Here is an 8,906-nt window from a genome sequence, read left to right on the forward strand (position 1 = left end):
TTCAAAGGGTAACACCTACCTATGTTCGTGTCGTTTTTTCCTCGTCCCGAAAATCAATTTTCATTCATGTGGGGGATTGTTGGAATTTTTAGCTAAAAATGGCATTTTGAGTGATTATTTTGTGGTACAAATATATGTGGGTCCACTTTCAATTTGGGTCGGGTCAAAGTGGATTCGGGTTCTTTGTAGTGAGACGAAGAATTTAATATAATGTACGCTCAAAATGGGTAATAGGTGAATGAGAAATTGATTCTCAAAGTGAACCTATTTGAGAGAAGTCGACAACTTAAACCTATTGTTTAGTGGCTAATTAAAATTAGCACTAATCTTGGTGCTAATTACTTAGCATTCACGAAGGAATGCTTGTAATTTAGCATTGGAAAAGGTTAAGTTGCAACATGGTAATTAAGCTTTTGAAAGCTTGATTAGTGAATTGGGAAAATGAACTTTCGTGTTATGCTTTGTGCATTGACGAAAGTTGTGCATGGATTGAGCTTAAGCTTTGGATTCCAAAGTAGCTCGTTTCGTGCTATGGATTCGGTGTGCACGAATCAAATGTTATATGCATTGATTCGTGCTGCACCGTTTCGGTGCTTGCGGACCACTCGGGTGTGGTTTCAGGTCCCAATTCGTTAAACCTTCGGGTTTATACGGACTTCTCGGTCACGCAGATATTTTGAAACGGGTCGTTATGGTCGGTACGAATTAATCGCGTATTAAGTTCGTGACCGTTGATATTATTTCGATAATAAGTATGACCGTTTCAAACGTTTTAATTCAATTTTTAAATTGGATTAATGGTGGTTTATGTGCCATGAATATGTTATTTATTCATATTTCCCCTACAAATAGCTATGGTGGTGGCAGAATGTTTATACACAACATTCAAGATTGAAACTCTCAAAACCTTTGCATTTTCTCTCTACTCTCATCTCATGTTTTGAAAAGAAATTATGCCAACATCTTCCATAAAACATCGGAGTGCTCAACTTGTGTTCTAGTTCGCCGGACTTTGGGTTGGAGTGCTCGAACGCCAAAGTCGTAGTCCGTTTTATCCTGGGAGACTGACGCCACAACGATCCTAGCACCATCGGGAGGTGGCGAATCGGTTTTAAGGAGAGTGTGTGTACACACGACTCGGGCTTCCTCTGCTTCTTCTTTCTTCTCGTTGGGTTAAAACCTCAGGTTAGAAACCCGTCTCTTGTTTATTTTTTGTTCTTGGTTTCGGACCAAGTGGTGGGATTAATCTTGGATAGATTAAATCCTTGTACTAGTTTTGTACTAGTTGTGGTGGGATTAATTTCGTGGAAATTAAGTCCCGTGTACTAGTTTCGTACTAGTTGTGGTGGGATTATTTTGATAAAATAAATCCCTATTTGGTTTATATATATATATATATATATATATATATATATATATATATATATATATATATATATATATATATATATATATATATATATATATAAGAGCGCTCATATGCGGCGGGGTCTTACGGTGCGGCGGTGCGGTCAAATTCCAGAATACATCAACAGTGTTAACAATATGCACCAACAGTGTAATAAAAACACACCCCAATGAAATGTAATAAAACATCACAAAATACACCACAGACTCAAAAAAACACACCATATAACTCACCACCCCCAATGGTGTATTTCTGAACAGTGTATGATGTTTTTACTCACACCTAATGGTGTGTGTTTGGTGTTGCAGGGCTCTGTTTACTCTGTTTTGTGTGGTGTATTTCCTAACGTTGATGGTGCATATTTGGTGAACTATTGGTGTTGCCGCACCGTAAGACACTGCCGCACCTGAACCCGCCTCTATATATATATATATATATATATATATATATATATATATATATATATATATATACACGTTGTATATATTTGTAACTTTGGTTTCGTACCAAAATTGGTTAGAATTAATTTTCTATAAATTAAATTCCATTTTTTTGGGACAAATATATATTTTGTGTATCGATTTATTCACCAATATCCAACATTGTTAAATACATAGTTCAAATAATTTACAAAAATTAGGTCTACCACCTATTTTTAACATCAACCTTATACAATAACTCAGTAGCAAAGTCTCAAAATACAATTTGAGCTAATATAACAATTACACAAATTATATACCACCCGAATTTTTCACACAACATGTAGTAGTCTTAAGTGTAGCAGCTACTCCAGATAGTACTCCAATTTATATCTTTTTCTTTGAAATTTCTTCACGTACTTTGTATTTTGATGTATGAATTTATCAACCTGAAACTTCAACTTTTCTTCATTACAAGGCTACCTATTTATAGTGTTTGGACACTATAAAATTAGGTAATTTTGTTGCACATAGATCATGCCTTTCACTAAGTGGAGTTGAGGGAATTAATCTTAGCCACATCTTTGTTGAGAGATTTTAGCCACTTCCATCATTTTTGCAACTTCCATAAACACATCAACATTAATTCTTTGCTCCACAAAAATAGCTTCAAAATTATCACTGACTTGGACCAACAAACTTATAATATGCCAACTAAAAAACTAACATATGCCAACTAAAAACTAAATTAATATTTTCATATTAATTTTGTACTAACAATCCCCCCCCCCCTCCCCTCCCCCGGCATATGTTGATTAAACAAACAATCAATCTCCCCTTTATAGCAAACAACTCCTCCTAAATATGTACATGTCTCCCCTTGAGATTTTACAGATGTTCTCTCCGGCAAGCCAAGACATGGTTCACACACAATTCACACAAAATTTCTAGTACAAAACACTCAATGATACCCCTGAATTGTCACACTCTCCCCCTTTTGATTAACATATACTAAAAGTAAAAATCCTACGATTCAAGTACGCACACCTAAGACCATGCAACTATCTTTATCCTGAGCACTAAGACCACCAGATGTAGGAAGTGAGAATGACACATGCAGTACCATAAGTCATTATCATGCAGAGATAATAGCAAGATACCTTAGCACCAAAAGTGATATGGGTGTGTTTTTGGGATAGAGATGTAGTTGTTCGGTTTCAAGATCAAGAATGATGTATCAAGCTCAACATATTTTTCTTGTTTAAGCCGAGTAGTGAACATTGTTTATTTTGAACTTCATGCTCGGGAGTATAGATTTCACACTTGATAGCTTTCACAGTGGACTTTTCTTGGTTCCCTTTGAACCTAATTAAGCATCGGGTAACCCTCTTCCAAGTAGCCATTTTTCACCACATTTCGGCCTGAGAATGTCAGCATAGAGAGAAGTCCTTTTTGGACTCTTTAACTTGTGTAGATCGCTGACCAATTTTGGCAGTAGAATTACAACAATATAAGGAAAATTTTAGGAGTGATTTCATCATAAGTCAAAGCATTCAAACATTTGATTCAGAAAGGACGACTTCATAAAAGTGTTTACAACATTTTGATATGCTAGAATGTTAACAGTTTGAGTACCAAAACAAATTACCATTTTGGCCATAAGCTTGCAAAGATCAAGATAAAGCCATATCTACTCTACTGCTACCCCATAAGATAGTGATAGTACCTTAGAAAAGACATGTAGTAGAAATTAAGCATTCATCACCCAAAACAATAAGAAGATTACAAAGAGGCACCTCAAAACGCTAGGGTGCTATCAGAAGGAGAATATTGGGAGTCTGACGGTGTATTAGCAGCTTAAGAGTCTTGAACTCCGGTGTCATCTATATGATGATCAATAAACAGCCTATAATCTTCTTTGATTGGATTAATTTCTTCCTCAAGGAAATTCATCATCATTCTTCTAAGAACCCTGCATCACTAACAAACCATAAATATGATTAAAAACTCATCTTCATCATGCCTTCAATCTTTTCTTTTCAACTCTCTTCCCTTCTTCTTCTTCTTCCTTGTCATTGAACTTCTCTTCACTCGGCCTACCAGCCATGGCTTTTTCTTCTTTTTGTTTCTTTTGTTTTTTTGTTTTTTTATTTTTGCAAAAAGTATTAAATTAGTGCAATTAAACAATTGTGATCAATGAATTTAAACTAAAAGGATATGTATAACAAACTTTCATGGAAAATATAGACTATTCTTTTAAAAGTAAGACAAAAAACTTCAAATTAATAGTTTTGAAAACAAAAATCAATTTTTTATAACGAAAAGGTTTAAAAAAAATAACAAAAAAAAATAGTATAACATAATTTACACAAAAGAATTACTTCAAAAATCATTTCAAAGTGCACAACCATGTCTGTGCCAGAGTTCTTCACATCTAGTACCATCTGGAGCTCTTAGTGTTTCTTGCCCAATGATTCCTCCTTTTTCATCGTTTTCAAACTACCATGACGACGAGGACATGTTTGCAGACATTGAGACTTTTGTTGCCATGCTGCGCACCTTGGGCCTCCATACTTTCTTTTGCCTAGGCCCCGATCTTTTCACTTGAGCCGACTGCAATGTCTCCCACCATGCCCTCTTTTGTTGCACCTAAAACACACCTTATTATTAACAAACTAGTTAAAATATCCTGACTACCTTTTTGCCTTTTGTGAGTTTTCTTTCACCCAAGTAGTGGTTTGCTGATTTCCTTGTTTGCGGACATAGCCCAAACATGGTTTATTAGACTGGTTTTCACTTTCCCTTAATATGTCATCTAGGCTTTCAGCACCTGGGTTGAGCATCCTAACTTGCTTTCGCGGGTTTTCTGACTCTTTTTGCAAATAACTTTTCATTTGAAGTTTTAAGTTCAAGTTCTTACCTAAGAGTTTCTTCAGTGCATTTCAATTTAGAATTTTCAGTTTCAAGAGATTTAATATTCTTAGTCAAAGTGTGATTTAGCTTACTTACCTTGCACCAATTTTTGAATATCTCCTCGTAGGCTTGAGCATGGTCGTCATCTTCATCTTCAGAAACATCTTCCTCTACAATTGCCCCTTGTTTTGCAATCTCTTCAGTGTAATATGTTGTGCCAAAGAATTTTTCAAAATCAGCACGCTCTTCCAAGTCATCTAGATGACAAATATTCCCATAGAATGCTACAAAGTTTCGGGTTTGTTGTTTTGGCTTTTCTTCATCTAAATCTTCAATGTCGTTCCAAGCGAGATTATTTGATTTCTTCCCTTTATTATTTTCACACTCAGACTAAATGTATCCATAACCCCCACATTCGGAGCATTGAACTCCTTTGTGCTTGTAGTTTGCATTTGAACTTTTGGATTTTTGATTAGTTCCAAACTCGTCTCCTTTCGAGTTCGCGCCTCGAGTCTTACCGTTACCCTTCACTTTCTTCGGGAATTTGTAGAACTTTTTGGTCAGCATGGCCACAACTTTACTCATGTCAGTGTCCGAATCAGAACCAGAACTAGGAGTAGTTACTCCAAATGTAACTCCTTTGTCTTTCTTTAGGTGCTTTTCTTCTTCATCTAATTCCATTCCATATGTTTGCAAATTCCCATCAACGCATCTAAGGTAAGAGTTTTGAGATCAGTTGACTGCTTGATTGCATCTTGAACCTCGGTGGTAAGGATTGCAAGACTTTTCGCACCAATTTTTCCTCACCAAGTGGCTCCCCTAGATTGCTAGCACTGTTTGACAAATTTTTTATCCGAGCACTAAAATCTGAGGATTGTCTCAGTATCCTCCATTCTTAGGCTCTCGGGACAACAATATCTGCAACTTAGAAACTTTGACCGAACATGTACCTTCATAGTGAGTCTGTAGAGCATCCCATGCATTCTTTGCATAGTCAGTTGCTGAGATGAGTACAAATTGGTATGGAGGTAGACTGTTAGAGCACTATAGATTGCATTTATAGCTCTATTGTTATTTTCTTCCCTTAAATAACCCTAAATTCCGTTAGTATAAACTTTAGTAACGGAATATTCCGTTAACTATTTATTATTCTTAACATACTCTCTCCCTCTGACTGCGAACGCACACTTTTTAGGGTTTAATCGTAGATTGTATTTCTTCATGACATTGAAGCAATCCGCCAAATCCTTTGCATGGTCAACTTCCTCTTTGCTTTTGACTAGCATGTCGTCAACATAGGCAGCCATGGATTTGCCAATCAGATCTTTGAATAGCCGAGCAGCCATCATGGCGTATGTGCCCCCCGCGTTCTTGACGCCAACAGCATGACTTTATAGCAATAGACTCCTTCCGGAGTTACAAAGGCAGTTTTTTCCTCATCCGACTCGTGCATAAATATCTGATGGTACCCCCGGAAGGAATCCATAAAACTGAGCAGATCACATCCAACCGTGTCATCGATTAACTGGTCGATTCGCGGCAGGAGAAAAGGATCCTTTGGGCATGCGTTGTTAAGACCCGTATAATCTACGCACATCCTCCATGCCAGCGGCTTGGGCACCAACACCACGTTAGCCAGCCAGCCGAGATACTTAACTTCTCGGATATGCCCTACGGCCAGTAAGGTATCCACTTCCTTTTTCACGAAGTCTCTACGATCATTCGACAGGTACCTCATCTTCTGGGCTATGGGCTTAAGGTTGGGATCGCCCGCTAACCGATGCGATATGATGGACCGGACAATACCTAGCATATCCTCGGGTCCCTAGGCTAATATTTCCCTGTAACCTCTTAACACCTCAACGACTGCCTTCTTTACTATTGCGGGCAAGCTTACCCCCTCCCGAACTGTCTTTTCCGGCTGGTCAGGTTCTAGAATGACTTCTTCCAATTCGACCGCTGGAGCCGGGAGCTCTATCGACCGCTGGAGCCGGGAGCTCTATCGACCGCTCACTCACCTGGTGAGCGATGGTGTTTACCCGGTAAAACCCCTGGCCAATCTTCCGACAAGCTTACAGGTAACAACTACGGGCCATATTTTGATCACACCGCACCACCCCGACGTCGGTCGGTGTGCGGAAATTCATGCATAGGTGCTCAATGGAGACCAGGGCGCCCAAATGCTCAAGACCTGGTTGGCCGAGTATAGCGTTGTGCGCACACTTCAGAGCGACCACCACGAATTCCACCTTCAATTTTTGGACATGGGGCCAGGTTCCCACCTCTACAGTCAACGAGGTATACCCCTTAGCCTTGATGGCGTCACCTGTGAAGCCCGCCTACGGGTTCTGACTGGCCGCAACTACTCACGAGGCAGTCCCAATTTCTGGAAATCCTCTAGGTACAACACGTTGACACTACTGCTCATGTCAACCAGTACTCGATGAATGACCGACCCCTAGATATCCATGGCGATTACCAATGCATCCCGATGGGGAGTGGGATCCCTTGATATGTCATCGTCTATAAAGACGATCGGCTCCCTACCTGCTTTCTTTCGGCCTGACTCTTGGAACGCTATCGCTCCCACGTATAACTGCCTTGCTCGAGCCTTTCGAGCTCTCGCCGAGTCACCAACTTCGTGGCCGCCTACTATCATATTGATCACCGACTTATGCTTCCAATTTTTGTTAGTGTCATCCTCTTGCATAGGATGTTTGCCCTTGTCCACGACCTTCGAGGCAACTCGGGCGGGCGCCTCTTTATGGCAAGGTGGGCCCGGGCGACGCCACAGATTGGGAGGTAGTGGCCGACCATGCTTTATGAGCGCCTTGATCTATTCCTTTAGGCCCTCGCATTCCTCCATGGTGTGGGTACTCGGGCGGTGATATCTACAGTAAGGGGCAGTGTCGCTGCCGACCACCTATGGTTTATCACCCGATCGGATGGGCGAAGGTGGAGGTAACTGTGTGTCAACCTCGTGGACGGATTGAGCCATCGGCCGAAAGGCAGGAGCTCCTAGCCGGTCTTGAACCCGGCGAGCTCTCACACGAACGTTCCCCGCATCATCTGTTCGACCATTGCGGGGGTTATCCTCCCGGAGGCGCCTGTGGGAGGACACCTCTTGTTTGTGCTTCTGCATGATCGCCTCCTCCGTGTTAGCCAGTTGGTTAGCTCCTTGGATTGCCTCAGCATATGTCTTGGAATTTTCGTCCCGTAGCTTGCTGTAATACCCGTCCGCCCTCAAAGACTCAATGAAGAATGTCAGGGCTGACTGGTCGTCCAGACCATCGACTGCATGGGCCTCCTTCTTCCCAAGTTGGTGGGGTGGTGGGGTGGTCATGGTCGTGGTGGTGCTGGTGCTGGTGGTGGGCTCATGCTCGTGGTTGTAGTGATAATAATGATAATTTTGAAACTAACATTAAAAATTAAAAATAATAATAAAAAAAAGTGAAGAGTTGAGCAAATAAAGAATCCATAAAATGTGTTCCGTCAAAAACTTAGGAAGACATTTTATAAGTTGAACATTTTTTTCATTGATCATAATGAATATTTTCCTTTAATTTTATTTTTCTTGAATACTCAAACATGCAAAATCCAAAAAAATGACATCCGAAAATCATTTTCGTGCCTTCAAACCGATCCAAAATTGCAAGGTTAAACACAAGCTAATATCATTAAAAGAATGCCTAACAAGAAAAACACCATGAACAATGAAATTTTGAATTTTCTATGGCAATGAAATTTATGAAAATTTTAAATTAAAAACAATAAAATTAGTGACTTTTTTTTTTTTTTTTGGTATTTTCAAAAAAAAAAATGAAAATCTCATACCTTGCAAAAATTTCCTAACTGAAAATGAAAACTAATGACTTCTTGCACTTTTCAAAAACAAATGTCATACTTTTACAAAATTTTCCGACCGGTAACGATCAATGGATGAAACTTTTGCCAATTGACTTTTCGGCATTTCTCAAGAATCCCCTTTGCAAAATGTTACGGAGTATTTATTTTCGGATTTTCTTAACAAAGCAACATAAATATAATTTCTCCTTCAACGCACATGGGTGGGTTTATGAGGTCCAAACGAACTATAGTCCAATTGAAAGTGCGGAAATGGATTATTTGTGTGTAAAGTCAACAACAGAGATTGACTGGGAAGCTGT

Source organism: Ipomoea nil, unplaced genomic scaffold (assembly GCF_001879475.1).
Source record: "Ipomoea nil cultivar Tokyo-kokei standard unplaced genomic scaffold, Asagao_1.1 scaffold1416, whole genome shotgun sequence".
Classification (NCBI taxonomy): Eukaryota; Viridiplantae; Streptophyta; class Magnoliopsida; order Solanales; family Convolvulaceae; genus Ipomoea; species Ipomoea nil.